The following is a 19363-nucleotide window of genomic DNA, read 5'->3' as shown; positions in this document are numbered from 1 at the left end:
GAAGTCGCCTCTCGCCCTATCTGGAAACGGCTGCGGTCGCCACGTTTCTTCACTTTCGGTGATCAGTATGCTTTCTTTGGCTTCAGCCTGGACTTTCGAGTCGCTATGTTTCTATCTTGGAGGTTCCAATTTCAACATGGCAGCTTTTCAAAGCCAGAAGGTGGCAGTGGTGGAGCCATTTGGAAAGTTGTGTTATTCTTTCCATTTTATAAACAGGCTTTGACACTTGGGTAACTGCAACGGGGTGCAGCCAGTGCCCCCACAAATGAAGGATTTGAAATGGGGTCCAGAACGTGGGGTGTCCAGGAAATATAAAAATATAGGATATCCCCACCCCTACAAGTCTGGACTGGGGAAGGGACTTATGGAGCAGGGCCATTGAGAGAGATTTTGCAGGCCAACTTGGTACCTGATATGCAAAAAAGGTTATTTTCATACATTAATAACAGCAGACTAGTCTTCCAGCCAGAATGGAGCCAGAAGGTATGCATAACTTAGACCCATGATGTAACTGAAAGGCAGCTCCCTCTGGTTACAGCCGCTGTGTTAGAGCTTGGAGATGGTTCCTTCCATGCCACGGATCCACGCCTGCTGGGGCTTACTATGGCAGCCCAGGAAGACTGAAAACTGCGGGAGTACCTGGCTGGTGTAGCCAGTTGTGAGAGGAATTGGAAATGGGGTTGCGGAGGAGGTCCCAGGCTGGGATTTAAACTAAAGTGGGGAGAGACAATGCAGGACTAGGGACGCAACAATGTGAGACCTTGCAGGGAAAGAAGGGGGCAACAGGACTCTTGCTGGTGGGCGGTGAGAACGTGCCATGTGGTTATGGATTAAGAACTGGAGATTGCGGCAACACAGCTGATGATGCTGGGGGCTGCAGAAAAACCTGCCGAGCTGAGCACGGATAACAGAGGAACCGGGAGAAGTGAGCTGCGGACTTCCGTTCTTTTTCTTTCTGTTCTCTGGAGGACCGTCCTTCTGATTGGCATGTTCTGAGACTGGCCTCTCAGGGCAAAGGAGGGAAGGAAGGACTGTGTGTGTTTGTGGGTGTTTTAAGGGACTTTGGAATTTTAGTGGTGAAATTCTGTCATTACCCTAAACCTGTATAACTTTTGAATAAATGGTTCCTTTGCTTTTTACCAAACTCTGGCATTGAGAGCCACAATTCCTAGGGGCGGTGGGCAAAGAACCATAGCATAGAGAGACCCCATATCTGCCTCTTGACCGATGGGTCCATTCTATAACATAACCTTCCAAGAGACTAACAGCTGAAACTTAAACCCTAGGTCTTTCTCTCTAGTTTCTCAGAGCATCCTTCCACATATTCTCAGTTTATGCACAGACACACAAACTTTACAGAAATTATCCAGTCTTATGACTTTAAATGCCTCATATATGTAGATTCTCAATTTTTTTCCTATTCCTGATTCCTCCATTCAAGAGGTCTGTCCAGAAGGTATCCAGCCATGTAATATGAAAAATATAGACATTTATTAAAGAAGGTACAAGATGCAAGAAACATCTACACAGGACAATGACTTCTCAGTCCCCTTCAAAATAGGCACCTTGGGCCCTGGCTGGTGTAGCTCTGGATTGAGTGCAGGCTGTGAACCAAAGGGTCACTGGTTCAATTCCCAGCTAGGGCACGTGCCTGGGTTGTAGGCCAGGTCCCCAGTGGCGGCCACGTGAGAGGCAACCACAGACTGATAGTTCTCTCCCTCTCTCCCTCCCTTCCTCTCTCTCTAAAAATAAATAATTAAAATATTAAAACAAAAACAAAATAGGCACCTTGGGACCTCGCACAGTTCTCCTGATGGCCATCAGCCTTCCTGTCCTATTTTCCTGAATCTCATCATTGGTCTGGAATCTCTTCACTTTGAATAGTGATTTTAGTTTCGGGAAAAGCCAGAAGTTGTAGGGTGCCAAATCTGAACCATAGGGGAACTGAGTCACTTGGGTGATATGATGTTTTGCCGAAACTCTGCAGGAGATGTGATGCATGAGTGGGCACATTGTCATGATGAAGCAGCCAGTCACCAGTTGCCCATAGCTGTGGCCTTCTGAATTATCCAAATAGTTTCTGCAGAGTAATATTCAAGCTTAATGCAAAATTTGGTGCAGATTCATTGCTCTACTTGGTCAGTCATTTTGAATGCAATGGCCATGCAGTACACATGCTCACTCAGTGGTGTTGACCACTCCCACTGACTAGCACAGTGATGTTGTCATTGTTCATACATGTGCATTCCAGTCCACTCTCCTTGGCTGCCAGGTTACATCCATGTTGTGCAAAATGTTCTTATATTAATGGTTGGACTTTTTCTGGACAGACCTTGTATATCACACCTGCATATTCAACATCTACACTTTTTTCTCAAACCCAGCTCTCTTGTTTCCATCATTTACAATGTCAACTCCATGAAAGAAGGGCTATTAATTTTCAATACTGCTATATTCCCAGCATGTGGTAGACAGTCAATAAATATTTGTTAAAGGAGTGAATGAATGGATGTGTAAAATAAGTGGTGCCTTTTAAAAAAGTTTTTAAACAAAACTACATCTTATGATACATATGTTCTAAAAGCAACATGCTTTTTAGCAATATAATTAAAGCCATCTTTGGAGATCAATGGACATATATCTGACACCACTAAAAAAGTGGCTGCAACTTACAGTTAAGATGGTGGCAGAGGTAAACACAGCTCACCTCTTCACACAACCTCATCAAAATTACAACCAAAATATAGAACAATCATCACTCAGAGCCATCAGAAATCAAGTTGAATGGAAGTATGACAACTACGGAATTAAAGAAACCACATCCATCCAGACTGGTACAAGGGGTAGAGATGCAAAACGGGCTGGTCCCACATCCACATGTGTTAGGTAAAAACTAGGACAACTGTAATAACATAATAAAATATAATTTTAAAAAATGAGGAGGGATATCTAAGGAGTGAGGTGTCCCAGCCCCATACCAGGCCCCAGTGCCAGGAAGATAACACCCCATAACTTGTAGCTGCAAAAACCAACAGGGATTGAGTCAGTGGAAGAAACTTCTGGAGTCCCAAGCAGTTACTCCTAAAGAACCCACACACAGATTTACTCAGACTCACTCCCTCTGAGCTCCAACAACAGGGTAGCAGCTTGAAAGGCACCAGGGGTGTACAGGGAGGGACTGAAGTGTGTGGCATCAAGGCAGGAGCTGGGGGACAGCTTTCTCCCAGACAGAAAGGTGGGCAGAGACCATTGTCCATTTTCTGAGCCCTCCCCCCACAGAGCCACAGGGCCAGCAGGCGGGTGCCATATCTGAGACTCCATCAATCTGACTAACACAGTTTGTCCTACCCTGGAGATCTCCTGAGGCTCTGTACCATCCAATTTATGGGCCCACCCAAGCTGTTAATAGAGACTTTTCCATATGAATGGCTGGTCTTGGCTCCTGCTTCACAACTTCTTAATCCGATCAAACAAGCAAGAGTTGGCCTCAGTGACCCCCCAGCACCCATATCATTTGCTAAGTGACCCCAGGCCCCGCACTAGCAACAGCCAGCCTAGATTCACAGCTTGGCTTTGCCTGTGAATCTCCATGCCTAGCACAAGTAGCAGCCATCTCAGATTGCTCTATAGCTCAGGCAGGGAGGCCACGAGCAGAACACAGGTTAGCCTGCACCACCCAGGAAACTCCAGGGCCAGCACACCCAGTGGACAGCTACAGACCAAGTCAGAGCACCACCACCCTACTCCTGCATAGCTGATCCTCCATGGAGGGTGGAGGTTGGTAGTCAGTGGTCAAAACCAGTCCTTGCAGCTGACTGGACTGGGCAAATTCCTCCCATTGACCTGCTAACAGCAACCAAATTTCAACTACAAGAGGAAGGTGTACTCAGCCTACACAAAGGGTGCACTTCGAGTACCCAGCTTGGGTGATAGGGGAGGTTGTGCCACTCAACCCTACAGAACACCTACTATGTTAGGCTAGGCTACCAAGACAGGGAGTCAGGGCAGTCTTACCTAATACATAGAAAAAAATGCATGGAGGCTGTCAAAATGAGAACACAAAGAAACATGGCCCAAATGAAAGAACACATCAAAAATTTGAAAAAAAAAAAAAAAAGAACTAAGCAAAATAGAAATATGCAAGCTATCAGATGAAGAGGTCAAAACACTCGTTATAAGATTCTCAAGGAATTTAGTGAGGACCTCAACAGCATATAAAAGGTCCAGTCAGAAATGAAGGATACACTAATTGAAATAAAGAACAATTTAGGGGGAAACAACAGAGAGTAGATAAAGCCAAGAATCAAATCAATGATTTGGGCATAAGGAAGGGAAAAAAAAAACCCCAACAACAATCAGAAGAACAAGAAGAAAAAAAGAGTCACCCCCCCACAAAATGAACATAATGTAAGCAGCCTCTTGGACAACTTAAAGTGTTCCAACATTCGCATCATAGGGGTGTCAGAAGAGGATCAAGAAATTGGAAATCTATTTCAAGAAAATAATGAAAGAAAACTTACCTAATTTGGTGAAGGAAATAGACATTCAAGTCCAGGAAGCTCAGAGAGTTCCAAACAAAATGGATGCAGAGAGGCCCACTCTAAGACACATCATAATTAAAATGCCAAGGATTAAAGATAAAGAGAGAATCTTAAAAGCAGCAAGAGAAAAGCAGTTAGTTACCTACAGGAGAGTTCCCATAAAACTGTCAGCTGATTTCTCAAAAGAAACTTTGCAGGTTACAAGGGATTGGCAAGAAATATTCAAAGTCATGAAAAGCAGGGACCTACAGCCAATATTGCTCTACCCAGCAAAGATATCATGTAGTATCAACGGACAGATAAAGAGCTTCCCAGACAAGAAAAAACCAAAGGAGTTCATCATCACCAAACCATTATTCTATGAAATGTTAAAGGGACTTATTTAAGAAAAAGAAGATCAAAACCATGAACAATAAAATGTCAATAAATACATATCTATCAACAATTGAATCTAAAAATCAAACTAAGCAAATAAGAAGAATAGAGACAGAATCATGGATATGAAGAGCATTTTGATGGTTGCCAGATGGGAGGGGGCATGGGGGGGAGAGGTGAAAAGGTGAGGGGACTAAGAAGTACAAATAGGTAGTTACAGAATAACCATGGGGATGTAAAGTACAGTATAGGAAATGGAGAAGCCAAAGAACTTATACACATGACTCATGGACATGAAAAATGGTGTGGGGATTGCCTGAGGGAGTGGAGGGTGCTGTGTGGAGGGGGGCAAAGTGTGAAAAGTTGGGACAACTGTAATAGCATAATCAATAAAATATATAAAAATAAATCAAATTAAAAAAACTGACTGCATAATATTTCACAGTATGAATGCACCAAATGCATGTAATGTTTCTATGTTGATAATTTGGGTTATTTTTGTTTATCTGTTTGCTACCACTAACAATGCTACAGTAAAGATCCTTAAATTCATTTCCTTGAATGCAGTTGTTTTATTTCTTAGCGATAGGTCCTAGGATGTAAGATTTCTGAGTCAAGAGATGTATATGTTCCATTTTAGTAGGTATCATGAGATTGCTTTCCAAAGCTGCAGGGGTTTGCAGTTCTACCAGCAATGAAAGAGTCCTGGCAGCATGACCGCTCCTGGACCCTATAGCGTCTTCATCCTTTGCCAGCCTCACGAGTGACAAGCACTAAGTTTTTTGCTTTGTTTTGTGTAAGTTTGCATTTTCATACTAATGAGGTTGAGTATCCTTTCCTATGTTTATGGAAAACTTGGATTTCCTCCTCTCTGAAATTTTCTGAGTGGTTGTTGCATTTTCCTATAAATTTTTAGACACATGCATATTAGGAATAAAAACTTTTGTTATATTTGTTGCAACAGTTTCCTTTGATCTAATGTTTATTTTCGAAACATATATAAACTATTTTTTTGCAACATAAAATTTTAATTTTTATATAGTCAAATTTTAACTTTCCCTAAGTGACTTCTGTGTTTTCTATCTTATTTAGGAAGACCTCCCTGTGCCAAACTAAAATATTCTAATTTTTTTGCTAAAATATTTGTGTTTCTCCACATGTACTTATTTTCATCTTAAATTAACTTTTGCATATGGTGTGAAATAGGATCTAAATTTGATTTCATCCTTGTAAGTCAATTATTCCAGAACCATTTGTTAAATAAACCATCATTTTCCCATCAAAATGAATGATATTTTTGTGTAATATTAAATCTCTTTGCCCTGGCTGGTGTGGCTCAGTGGATTGAGCATTGGCCTGTGAACCAAGAGGTCACTGATACCCGGTCAGTGCACATGCCTGGGTTGCGGGCCAGATCCCCAGTTTGGGGCACACAAGAGGCAACTATATATCGAGGAAATTTGGACACATAAAAGACACCAGTAGTGTGACCACACAGAAGATGCACAATATGAGCACAAAGTGTGAGGGCAGCCATCAGTAAGCCAAGGAGAGAGGCCTTAGAAACCAAACTTGTCAATACCTTAGTCTTGAACTTCTAGCCTCCAGAATTGTGAGAAATAAATTTCTGTTGTTTAAGCTTTGGTGTTTTGTTATGGCAGCTCCAGCAAACTAATGTAGGTAGTATTGCCATCTTAACAATATTAATGTTTCCAATACATGAATATGGAATATCTTTCCATTTATTTAAGTCTAATTTCTTTCAGCAATGTTTTTTAGATTTCAGTACAGAAGCCTTTCACCTTTTTGTATCCATTTATTCTTTTTTTAAAAAGATTTTATTTCTTTTTTAGAGAGAGGGGAAGGGAGGGAGAAATAGAGGGAGAGAAACATCAATGTGTGGTTGACTCTTGTGCACCCCCTACTAGGGACCTGGCCTGCGACCCAGGCGTGTGCCCTGACTGGGAATTGAACCAGTGACCCTTTGATTCTCAGGCCGGCACTCAATCCACTGAGCCACACCAGCCAGGGCTGTAGCCATTTATTCTTAAATATTTTATCATTCTTGATGTTGTAAATAGAATTTTTTTTTAATTTTATTTTCAGATTGTTCATTGCTAGTATATAGAAATCCAACTAATTTTTGTATGTTGCTTTTCCATAATGCAGCTTGGCTGAATTCATTTATTAACCCTAACAGGTGTGTGTGGGGGGGGTTGTGTTCTACATAAGATAGTGTCATCTGCAAACAGATAACTTTACTTCTTCCTTTCCAATGTGGATACCTTTTTTTTTTTTTTTTCTTGCCTAACTGCTCTGGATAGAACTTTTACTACTATGTTGAGTAGAAGTGGACACCATTGATTGTCCCTGATCTTCAGGGTTGACCAGGGAAGGTTTTCAGTCTTTCACTACTGAATATGATGTTAGCTATTGAATTTCTTTCATCCTCACCTGAGGACATTTTCTCATTGCTTTCTTAGAAAGAGAGGAAGGGAGAGAAAGAAACATTAATGTGAAAGAGAAGCATTGATTGGTTGCCTCCTGTACATGCCCAGATAGGGGATGAAACCCACCCACAACCTAGGTATGTGCCTTGACCAGGAATCAAACCTGCAAACTTTTGGTTATCGGATGATACTCCAACCAACTGAGCCACAACAGCCAGGGCAGCTATTGGACTTTAATCGATTGCCTTTATCATGTTAAGAAGTTCCCATATAGCCCTGGCTGGTGTAGCTCAGTTGGTTGGAGCATGGGCGTGTAACCGAAGGGTTGTGGGTTCAACTTCTGGTAAGGGCACATACCAAAGTTGCAGGTATGATTTCCTGTCTGTGTGTACAGGGAGGCAACCAATTGATGTTTCTCTCACATCCATGTTACTCTCTTTCCCTTACTCTCTCTCTAAAAGCAATGAAAAATAAATGTCCTCAAGTGAGGATAAAGAACAAAAGTTCCCTTATAATCCTATTTTTTAAAAAAATTTTAAATGAGAGTTTATTTGAGCCAAAACTGACGAAATTGGCCAGGAAGCAAGATGTTAAACGCTTCTATTGAGTGTTTCTATTTTAAAAGGGTGTTAGGTTTTGTCAAATACTTTTTTGGCATCAACTGAGATGATTTTGGTGTTTTTATCCTTTTATTCCATTAATGTGGTATATTACATTGATTTTTGTATGTTGAACTATTCTTAACATTCCAGAAGTAAATCCCACTTGGTTATAGTGTATATTATTTTTAATATGCTGTTGAATTTGATTTGGTATGTCAAATATTTTAGAAGAGTTTGATAAGAATTTGTGATAATCATCTTTAAAATTTGGTGGAATTCACCAGTAAAGCTATCCAGTCCTCAGCCTTTCTTCATTGGTACATTTCTTATTTCAGATTCACTCTCCTTACTTGTTGCACATATATTCAAATTTTCTATATCTTGTTGAATCATTTTTGCTAATTTATTATATTTCTAAGAATTATTCCATTTCATCTAGATGATCCCATTTGTTGGTACAATTGTTCATAACATTCTTTTATAATTCTTTTTACTTCTGTAAAACAAGTAGTCACGTCTTCAATTTCATTTCCAGTTTTAGTTAATTCAGTCTTCTCTCTTTTGTTCATAGTCAGTTTAAAGTCTGTCAATTATTTTAAGTATTTTAATTTTATTTTTTATTGATTTGAAAGAGAGAGAGAGAAACATAAATTTGTGTTTCCACTTACTTTTGCATTCATTGCTTGAATTTTGTTTATGCCTTGACTGGGGGTGGGACCTGCAACCTTGGCATATCTGGATGGCACTTGAACCAACTGAGCTACCCGTCTAGGGCCTCTGATTTTTTCTATTCTCTATTTTATTTACCTAATCTTTTCCTATTAGAGAATTTACCTATTCTCTAATCTTTTCAAAATAAATAAATTTATTTATTTATTTTAGAGAGAGGGGAAGGGAGGGAGAGAAATATTGATACAAAACAGAAACATCCATCAGTTGCCTCTTGTGTAAACCTGGATTGGGGACCAAACCTACAACCTAGGCATGTGCCCTGACTGGAAATCAAACCAGTGATATTTTGGTTTGCTGGAAGATGCCCCAAAACTGAGCCACACTGGTCAGGGCTCCACTCTAATCGTTATTACCTCCTTCTTTCTGCTAGTTTTGGGTGTAGTTAGCTTCTCTTTTTCTAGTTCCTTAAAGTGTACAGTTAGATTATTAACCTTGAGATCTTTTTCAATACATGGCTTTTATTGGATCTTTAAAATAAGCAGATAAGTCTGAGGAAACATTAGTAATCTTGCTGATTCTATAAGTGGACAACTTAGATCTTATTCATCTGCCTGTTGAACTGTTCCTTTTTCAGAAACAGATACCATCTAAATTTTTTCTGATTTCCTTGTTTTTAACTGTTATGGCTTGCTGAATCAAAGCAGCTGAATTTGATACAAGTTCAATATCATTTCCTTCAAGAATCAACTCATATTTCTGGGCTTGAGATACCGAACAAGCAATACCTGATCTCATCTGAACTGTGCAGATATATGTTTCAGCCAAGAAATTTCTGATTTCAACAAGAGAATCATTCTCCCGAATAACAATACTTATGGGGAAGTGAGCATCCGTGTATCACCAGTGTGCACATGTAACCAGGTTCTTGGTGATTGCAAACAAAGAATTGATTGGTCACATAAACAGAGTGAAGTGAAGCAAGCAAGCTTTATTAAAGATGGCACACTCCACAGAATATGGGAGTGGGCCAAACCCCTGAACTAAGAATGGTCCCTTGTTGTCAGAGGTTATAATTTTATAAGGCTTTTTACTTTCCTATTCTTTTTTTTTAAAATGTACTTATTTATTTTTAGAGAGAGGGGAAGAGAGGGAGAAAGAGAGGGAGGGAAACATCAACATGTGACAGAAACATCAATCGGTTACCTCTCACACACCCCCAACTGGGGACCTGGCCTGCAACCCTAGGCATGTGCCTGACTGGGAATCGAACCAGTGACCTTTAGGTTCAAAGGCTGGCACCCAATCCACTGAGCCACAGCAGCTAGGGCTATTTCCTTATTCTTAATCTACTTTTCACTGTACGTGCATTAGGAGTTATATAATTTTTCTGCTATGGGACATGCATTTACCCATAGTTATCCCTGGTTGCCCACTCGTGGGGTGGAAACCACAATGCTAATTTATTACAATTAGATTTTAATGATACTAAGGTGAACTATAGGTTGTTTAGGATGAAAGTGTGCAAGCCCAGCTGTGGTTTCAAGTATTACAATGCTACTACAAAACTATTTTCAATATTCAGGATGTAGGTTAGTGTCAAGGTCAGCTACTTATTTTGATGTCAGCATGCCAGGACTTCCTCATTTTTATTTTATCTGCTGTCTCAAAATTTCCTGCCTCAAGTCCAGCTACTTGTGAAGAGTGAAGTAACAATTTCAGGAACTCAGGGTGTCGGGCTTAGCCTTTTTTTTTTTAGCATATTTTGTGTGTTTTTTAAAATATATTTATTGATTATGCTATTACAGTTGTCCCATTCCCCCCCACTCCACTCCATCCTGCCCACCCCCTCCCTCCCACATTCCCCCCCCTATAGTTCATGTCCATGGGTCATACTTATAAGTTCTTTGGCTTCTACATTTCCTACACTATTCTTACCCTCCCCCTGTCTATTTTCTACCTACCATTTATGCTACTTATTCTCTGTACCTTTCCCCCCCTCTTCCCCTCCCACTCCCCTGTTGATAACCCTCCATGTGAGCTCCATTGCTGTGGTTCTGTTCCTGTTCTAGTTGTTTGCTTAGTTTGCTTTTGGTTTTGTTTTAGGTGCAGTTGTTAATAACTGTGAGTTTCCTGTCATTCTTACTGTTCATATTTTTTATCTTCTTTTTCTTAGATAAATCCCTTTAACATTTCGTTTAATAAGGGCTTGGTGATGATGAACTCCTTGAACTTGGCCTTATCTGAGAAGCACTTTATCTTCCCTTCCATTCTAAATGATAACTTTGCTGGATAGAGCAATCTTGGATGTAGGTCCTTGCCTTTCAGGACTTGGAATACTTCTTGCTAGCCCCTTCTTGCCTGTAAGGTCTCTTTTGGGAAATCAGCTGACAGACTTATGGGAACTCCTTTGTAGGTAACTGTGTCCTTTTCTCTTGCTGCTTCTAAGATTCTCTCCTTCTGCTTAATCTTGGGTAATGTAATTATGATGTGCCTTGGTGTGTTCCTCCTTGGGTCCAGCTTCTTTGGGAGTCGCTGAGCTTCCTGGACTTCCTGGAAGTCTATTTCCTTTGCCAGATGAGGGAAGTTCTCCTTCATTATTTGTTCAAGTAAGTTTTCAATTTTTTGTTCTTCCTCTTCTCCTTCTGGCACCCCTATAATTCGGATGTTGGAACATTTAAAGATGTCCTGGAGGTTCCTAAGCCTCTCCTCATTTTTCCAAATTCTTGTTTCTTCATTCTTTTCTGGTTGGATGTTTCTTTCTTCCTTCTGGTCCACACTGTTGATTTGAGTCCCAGTTTCCTTCACCTCACTATTGGTTCCCTGTACATTTTCCTTTGTCTCTCTTAGCACAGCCTTCATTTTTTCATCTAGTTTTCGACCAAATTCAACCAATTCTGTGAGCTTCCTGATTACCAGTGTTTTGAACTGTGCATCTGATAGGTTGGCTATCTGTTCGCTGCTTAGTTGAATTATTTCTGGAGCTTTGAAGTGTTATGTCATTTGGGCCATTTTTTTTTTTTGTCTTGGTGCTTCTGTTACTTAAAGGGGAGGGGCTTATGTGTTCCCTGGGGCGGGTAACGCTGGTCGCTGCTCTGTGATGCTGTACGTGGGGGAGGGGCCGAGAGGGAGTATTGGCGCCTGCTCCACTCTCTGCTGGTTTTCAGTCACTCCCTCTGCTACCCACAATCAAATTGGGCCCCTCTGGTGCTGGTTCCCGAGTGGGTGGGCTTTGCATGCCCTAGGCTCCTGTGGGTCTCTCCAACGACCTCTCCTGTGAGGCTGGGAGTTTCTCCTGCTGCCGCCCCAACCCCCACGGGTGTTTTCACTCAGAGGTTTGAGGCTTTATTTCCCTGCACTGGAGCCCTGGGTTACGTGGTCTGCTTCACTCCCCTGCCATTTGTCCCGGTTTATCTATGTGTGAATGTGGAGCCACGGGGTGCTACCCGCCGCTCTGCCTGCCCCGTTCTCCGCCACTCTGAGTCTGGCCTTCTCGGTTTATCTGTGCGCGAATGTGGGGCCGCAGGGTCTGCCAGTGGTCAGACTGCCTGACCTGTTGGTCCCACACTCCACCAGTGTCGGTCCCGCCACGGCAACACGAGTCCTCTCCGCCCAGATGCCCGTCTCCATCCCCCCTACCGGTCTGGATGAATGTTTCTTTTTTATCTCCTTGGTGTCAGACTTCCTTGCCATTCGATTTTCTGTCAGTTCTGGTTGTGCGAGGAGGCGCAGTGTGTCTACCTATGCCGCCATCTTGGTTCTCTACATATTTTGTGTTTTCTGCAGATGCCTTCAGAACTTCATTTCTAACTATCTGCCTGCCTCACACAGACCTCATCTTGTAATGAAAGCCCAGGGTAACACCCTTGACCATGTTTTACACATGACTGCAGGTAGTGCAAACAGTGGCCAGTTCCTTTCCATTTCCCCACCATTGGTCAACCCAGAGCCTCTTCTTTTTCTTTCCAAGGAGACTGAGTCCTACATTGATGTGATTGAAGTCCCTCTGCATGGAGCCTCTGGGACCCTTCATAATAACTGTGTGTCCCTTCAGAATGAGGTCGACATTTTTTGGAATGTAGACAGTCTGACTGCTGAGAATGGTCTTCATCCCCACAGTAGAAGTGGCAAAATGACTGGATATCTTTCTTCTCTTTAAATGTCAGTATCTATAGTTATAAATTTCCCCATTAGCACTATTTTTGCTGCATCCCATAATTTTGGTACGTTGTCATGGGGTCTTAATTTTTTTTTAAGTATTTTCTAGTTACTCCATGTAATTTCTTCTTGGATCCACTTGCCATTTAAGAGTGTACTGCTTTCTTGGCTGGTGTGGTTCAGTGGGTTGGAGCATTATCCCAAGTGTTCAATTGCTGCTCATGGCACATACCTAGATTGTTGGTTCAGTTTCTGTTGGGGCTCTTATGAGAGTCAACCAGTTATTATTTCTCTCTCACATTTATGCTTCTCTCCTTCACTCTCTCTCTCACTCTCTTCCCCTCTCTCTAAAATCAATGAGCAAGTTCTCAGGTGAAGATAAAAAAAAAGAGTGTATCATTTAATTTCCACATATTTATGAATTTTCCAGTTTACCTTCTGTTAACTTCTAGTTTTATTCCATTGTAATCATAAAGGATGCTTCATATAATTTCAATATTTTTAATTTTATTAAAACATGTTTTCAGGCCTAACTTATCATGTATCCTGGAGACTGTTTCATATGTACTTGAGAAGAACATGTATTCTGCTGTTAAATGAAGTGGTTTTAAAAAATTATGGTTGTATGCCCTGGCTGGTGTGGCTCAGTGGATTGAGTGCCAGTCTGTGAACCAGAGCATCAATGGTTCAATTCCCAGGCAAGGGCACATGCTTGGGTTGTGGTCAGATCACCTGTTGGGGGCAACTGAGAGACCCACACACTGATGTTTCTCTTTTTCCTTTTCTTCCCCTCTCTCTAAAAATAATAAAAGCTTTTTAAAAATGCTCTGCAGGAGAGAAAATAATGCAAATCATGAAGAAAACCACAGTAGAAGTCTCCTCAGTAGAATCTAGTGTTTACCACTGTCTTCTCTTTCTGAATCTGTCCCTGGTGATATCAGATGGTGTCCATTCTGGCTCTAGGCAGCCTGTTTGAGACTACCAGCGATCCACAGTCTGTAGCTGTCTCCTTTGATTGTTAATCTAGTAAATCTGTAATCAGCCGTCAGGCTTAAGCATCACCACAGAGTAGGGCAGAGTAATTCCTGTGGGCGGGGCTATTGCTTCCCCTCAGGCTGATGGGGAGGGGACTGCTCTGCCTGAGCAAGATGGCTCCTGCAGTATGTGGAATGCCTCAGCACAGGGAACCTGGCAGCTGCTTCCTCCCTTCTCTCCCCAAAGCCACTATCCCCAGATTCTCCTCAAGCATTTCTAGCCCACTCTGCCCTCCCTTTGCTGGAGCCCTGAGTAAGTGGTTACCAATGAAATATTATGTGTTGGCCCTTTAAGAGGCTCTCTGTGACTCCAGTCATCTCTCCTTAGCAGACAGAAACCCTGCCACTTTTCACAGCTGGGTGTTATCTGGGTTCTCCCCCATCTCTTGTGCTGTAGGCTGAGGAGCCCAGCTTGGGGTTTATACCCCACACTTCCCAGGGGGAATCCTGCAGCTGCTGAAATTTCCTTCTGACACTTCAGCTGCCACCTTTCAGAGCCCAGCCATCCCTCTCACATCCCCTTGCACTCTGTACCAGTCACATTGCATTGTAGTGTTTTCTCCTGTCCGCCCAGGGTTATAAGTCTTCTCTCCAGCTAGTGTCCAGTAGATTATTCCAGATGATTTCTCTACAATTTATTTGTAATTCCAGATTGGTCCTGGGAGGAAGTTAGTGTAGCTTCCCCTTACTCCTCTGCCAATGTGGATCCTTCTGAAGTGTTTTTTATATGTCTGTAGGCGTACTGAGTTTAGAGTGTTGTTTAAGTATGCTATTTCCTTATTGATATTAAGTCTGGTTGTTCTACCCATTATAGAAGGTTGAGTGTTGAAGTCTCCAAGTATTATTCAGAACTGTCTATTTCTCCTTTCAATTCTGTAAATTTTTTTGCTTCATATATTTTGGAGCTCTGTTTTTAGGTTTATATATGTATAATTGTTATATATTCCTGTTGGATTGAACCCTTTATCAATATATAATCTCCTTCTTTGTCTCATATCCTTTTTTGACTTAAAGCCTATATTGTCTGATAATAATATAGCCACACAAGCTCTCTTTTGGATGCTATTTGCATAGACTATCTTTTTATATCCTTTTACTTTTAACCTCTTTGGGCCTATAAAATGAGTCTCTTGCAGCAACATTTAGTAGGCATAGATCATGTATTAAAAATCCAATCTTCTGAGGACTTCCAGCCAAGATGGAGACGTAGGTAGATACACTTTGCTTCCTTGCACAACCAAAAGAAGGACAACAACAAATTTAAAAACAAAAAATAACCAGAACTGCCAGAAAATCAAACTGTATGGAAGTCCAACAACCAAGGAGTTAAAGAACAAACATTCAACCAGACCAGCAGGAGGGGCAAAGATGGGTAGCCAGGGTGAAGAGGACTGAAGGCGAGGTGGCAGCTGGAGGACAGGGAGGGCAAGGCAGAGGCTGGCAGACTTGGAGAGGCAGTGGCTGGCAGACTGGGGGTCCCACATTTGCATGCGGATAAACCGGGAGGAACAACTGGGGAGTGAGACAGACCACACAACCCAGGGTTCCAGCACAGGGAAATAAAGCTTCAAAAACTCTGACTGTAAAAACCTGTGGGGGTTGCGGTGGCAGGAGAACCTCACAGGAGAATTTGTTGGAGAGACCCACAGGGTCCTAGAATGTACACAAACCCACCCACCCAAGACTCAGCAGCAGAAGGGCCCAATTTGCTTGTGGATTGCAGGGGAAGTGACTGAAAGCCAGCTGAGAGCTGAGCAAGCTGCATTGTTCCCTCCCTCACTCCTCCCCAACAGACAGCACCACAACTAAGCAGCCTTGGTTGCCTAGCCCTGGCAAATACCTAAGGCTCCGCCCCTTACTACCTAACAGGTGTACCAAGACAAACAAATATGGCCCAAATGAAAGAACAGATCAAGACTCCAGAAATAATACAAGTAAGCAACGAAGAGATAGCCAACCTAAAAGATGCACAGTTCAAAACACTGGTAATCAGGATGCTCACAGAAATGATTTGAGTATGGTCACAAAATAGAGGAAGAAATAAAGGCTATGCGGAGTGAAATAAAGCAAAATATACAGGGAACCAACAGTGACAGGAAGGAAACTGGGACTCAAATTAACGATTTGGGAAAGAAGGAAGAAATAAGCATTCAACCAGAACAGAATGAAGAAACAAGAATTCAAAAAAATGAAGAAATGCTTAGGAACCTCCAGGACAACTTTAAACATTCCAACATCTGAACCACAGGAGTGACAGAAAGAGAGGTGGAAGAGCAAGAAATTGAAAACTTATTTGAAAGAATAATGAAGGAAAATTTCCCTAACCTGGCAAAGGAAATAGACTTCCAGGAAGTCCAGGAAGCTCAAAGAGTCCCAAAGAAGTTGGACCCAAGGAAGCACCCATCAAGGCACATCATAATCACATTGCCCAAGATGAAAGATAAGGAGAGAATCTGAAAAGCAGCAAGAGAAAAGGAGACAGTTATGTACAAAGGAGTGCCCATAAGACTGTCAGCTGATTTCTCAAAAGAAACCTTGCAGGCAACAAGGGGCTGAAAAGAAGTATTCAAAGTCATGAAAGGCAAGGACTCCCATCCAAGATGACTCTATCCAGCAAAGCTTTCATTTAGAATGGAAGGACAGATAAAGTGCTTCCCAGATAATGTCAAGTTAAAGGAGTTCATCATCACCAAGCCCTTATTACATGAAATGTTACAGGGGCTTATCTAAGAAAAAGAATATCAAAACTATGAACAATGAAATGACAACAAATTCACAACTATCAACAACTGAACCTAAAACCTCCCCCCCCCAAAAAAAATAAACTAAGCAAACAACTAGAACAGGAACAGAATCACAGAAATGGAGATCACATGGAGAGTTATCATCGGGGAGGGGTAGAAGGAGGTGGAAGGGGAGGAAGTAGAATGGGAGAAAAGGTACAGGGAATAAGAAGCATAAATTGGCCCTGGCTAATGTGGCTCAGTGGATTGAGTGCTGGCCTGCTAATCAAGGATTCTCCCATTGGATTCCCTGTCAGAGCACATGCCTGGGTTGCAAGCCAGGTCCAGTAGAGGGCAAGTGAGAGGCAACCATATATTGATCATTTCTGTGATCATCCTGATTACCAGTGTTTTGAACTGTGCATCTTATAGATTGGCTATCTCTTCATCGCTTAGTTCTATTTTTGGAGTTTTGATCTGTTCTTTCATTTGGGCCATATTTCTTTGTCTTGGCACATCTGTTATGTTGTAAGGGGCAGAGCCTTAGGTATTTGCCAAGGTGGGGCTACCCATGTCGCTGTCATTCTTTTGATTGTGTGAGGAGGCAAAGTATATCTATCTATACCTCCATCTTGGCTGAAGTCCTTTTTATATCATCATACATGTTGCACACTTGAGTCTCTGTTTCATCATCTGTGAAATGGGGATAATGATACAATTCTTCTGATAGAAAATCATGAAGATTATTCAATAATTCAAGAAAATAGCCCTGGCTGGTGTGGCTTAGTGGGTTGAGCTCCAGCCTGAGAAACAAAGGGTTGCCGGTTCGATTCACAATAAGGGCACATGCCTGGGTTGCTGGCCAGGTGAGGTCCCCGGTAGGGGGCATGTGAGAGGCAACTGCACATTGATGTTTCTCTCCCTCTCTTTCTCCCTTCGTTTCCCTCTGTCTAAAATAAATAAATAATTTTTTTTAAGGAAAGAAAACAGGTATGGATTGAATGTTTGTATTCCCTCCCAAATTTATGTTTAAACCTAACCCCCAACATAATGGTACCACACCTTTGGGAAGTGATTAGATCATGAGGGTGGAGCCTTCACAAGAGATTAATGCCCTTACAAAAGAGACCCCCAAAGACCTTCCTTACCCCTTCTACCATGTGAGGACACAGCAGTATGACATCCATCTGTGAACTGGGAAGCAGGTTATGACTAGATACAAAATCTGCCAGCACCTTGATCTTGGCCTTCCCAGCTTCCAAAACTATGAGAAATAAATTTCTGTTGTTTATAAGCCACCAAATCTGTGGTATTCTCTCATAGAAGCCTGAACAAACTAGGACAGAACAAAACAGGATATTATTTCAGCACATGCTACATAATGGCATCTATGCAATTAACTTTGTTTGATAGATGAGTCTGTACTGCTGACTGTTGTTGCATACTGCTTGAGCATCCTTATTTTACCTCCTGAGTCCCACACCTGAGGTTACTGCAGCCTCCTGGAAGCTTCTAAAAGTTTCTCAGACCTCTTGCACTCACCATCATCCAAGCTGGCCTCAATGTCTCTTCCAAACCTGCCCCTTCTCCCTGGTTCCCATCTCAGGGACAGCCTCTTTGTCCCCCAGGACCCAGGGCAGAGTCCTGGGCCTTTTCCCTAAATTCTCCCTTGCTCCCATTCCTTACATGGCCCACCATCCCCATGGTTCATTAGGCCTCCCGAGCATCTCTCCCACCTGCCCTTTCCCCTCCCTTCACAAGCAGGCTTTGGTCCTGCACCATCTTCTTCTGCCCAGGTCCCTGGCCTATTGCCTCCCTGGGATCTCTGGCTCCAGACCTGAGCCATTCTCCACAGGGCAACCAGGGGTATCTTTGCAATATCTGACCATACCCTTCAGCTTCTCAGTTCTAAGTGCCCTCTGATAATTCTCAAGCTCAATAACATGACCTCAGTGACCTTGCCTGCTCTTCAGCTGTCTCATCATGGACAAGCTGGTCTGGCTATCTTCCCTTTTGTCTCTTCAGAGTGTATGTCCCCTGGACCTCTACTCCTAGAGTAGAGCAGTGGAGAGGGGTGGTCAGAGGACTTCTAGAGTCAATTTACTTGAGACCTTTGGGGAGGGGCTGGAGTTGAGCCCACTGGTTGGACAGGGAGTGTAGTACAAAGGTGCATTTGCTTTTTGCCTTTCAGCTTCCTTTTCCTATTTTTGATAGCACGTTGTCCTTGTAAGAACTGCCTTTACACACACACATACACACATGAGCATGAGATTAAGATGACACTGACTCCCTTAGATCCAGGGATGGGCTTAAACCACTTAAGGTCGAATCCCTCTGGCAGTTTGAGTGATAAAGTGGTGACCCCATCCAATCGGAGTGACTAACAGAATTGACAGCCTAGAAATGTTGGACTGCAGCCTTTTCTTCCTCTGGACAATAAGACATATGGATGTGTAGCTTTAGACTGTGAGGAAGGCTGTCCTGAGTTCAGAGACCACACTCAGAGCTGGGCAGAGCAGGGAAAGCTACAGAGAAAAGGAGTGAGAATCCTATGGATACTGAAGACTTTTGGATCAAACTGTACCTGGAGCTGCCCTGGCTGGTGTGGCTCAGTGGACTAAGCGCCGGCCTGAGAACCAAAGGGTCATCAGTTCAACTCCCAGTCAGGGCACGCCAGCTCCCCAGTAGGGGGTGCGCAAGAGGCAACCACACATTGTTGTTTCTCTCCCTCTCTCCCTTCTCCTCTCTCTAAAAATAAATAAATAAGTAAAATCCTTTTAAAAAACTGTACCTGAAGCTTACCTTGACAAA

General features: G+C 42.4%; 1 pseudogene; it reads right to left on the bottom strand.

Annotated features, from left to right (window-relative positions):
- Positions 1-9239: 9239 nt before the first annotated feature.
- On the bottom strand, positions 9240-12748 carry LOC112320249 (large ribosomal subunit protein uL6-like; annotated as a pseudogene).
- Between the last annotated feature and the right edge of the window lie 6615 nt (positions 12749-19363).

The sequence above is a fragment of the Desmodus rotundus genome, chromosome 12 (assembly GCF_022682495.2).
Source record: "Desmodus rotundus isolate HL8 chromosome 12, HLdesRot8A.1, whole genome shotgun sequence".
Lineage (NCBI taxonomy): Eukaryota > Metazoa > Chordata > Mammalia > Chiroptera > Phyllostomidae > Desmodus > Desmodus rotundus.
This window is presented reverse-complemented; position numbering and strand designations above follow the sequence as displayed.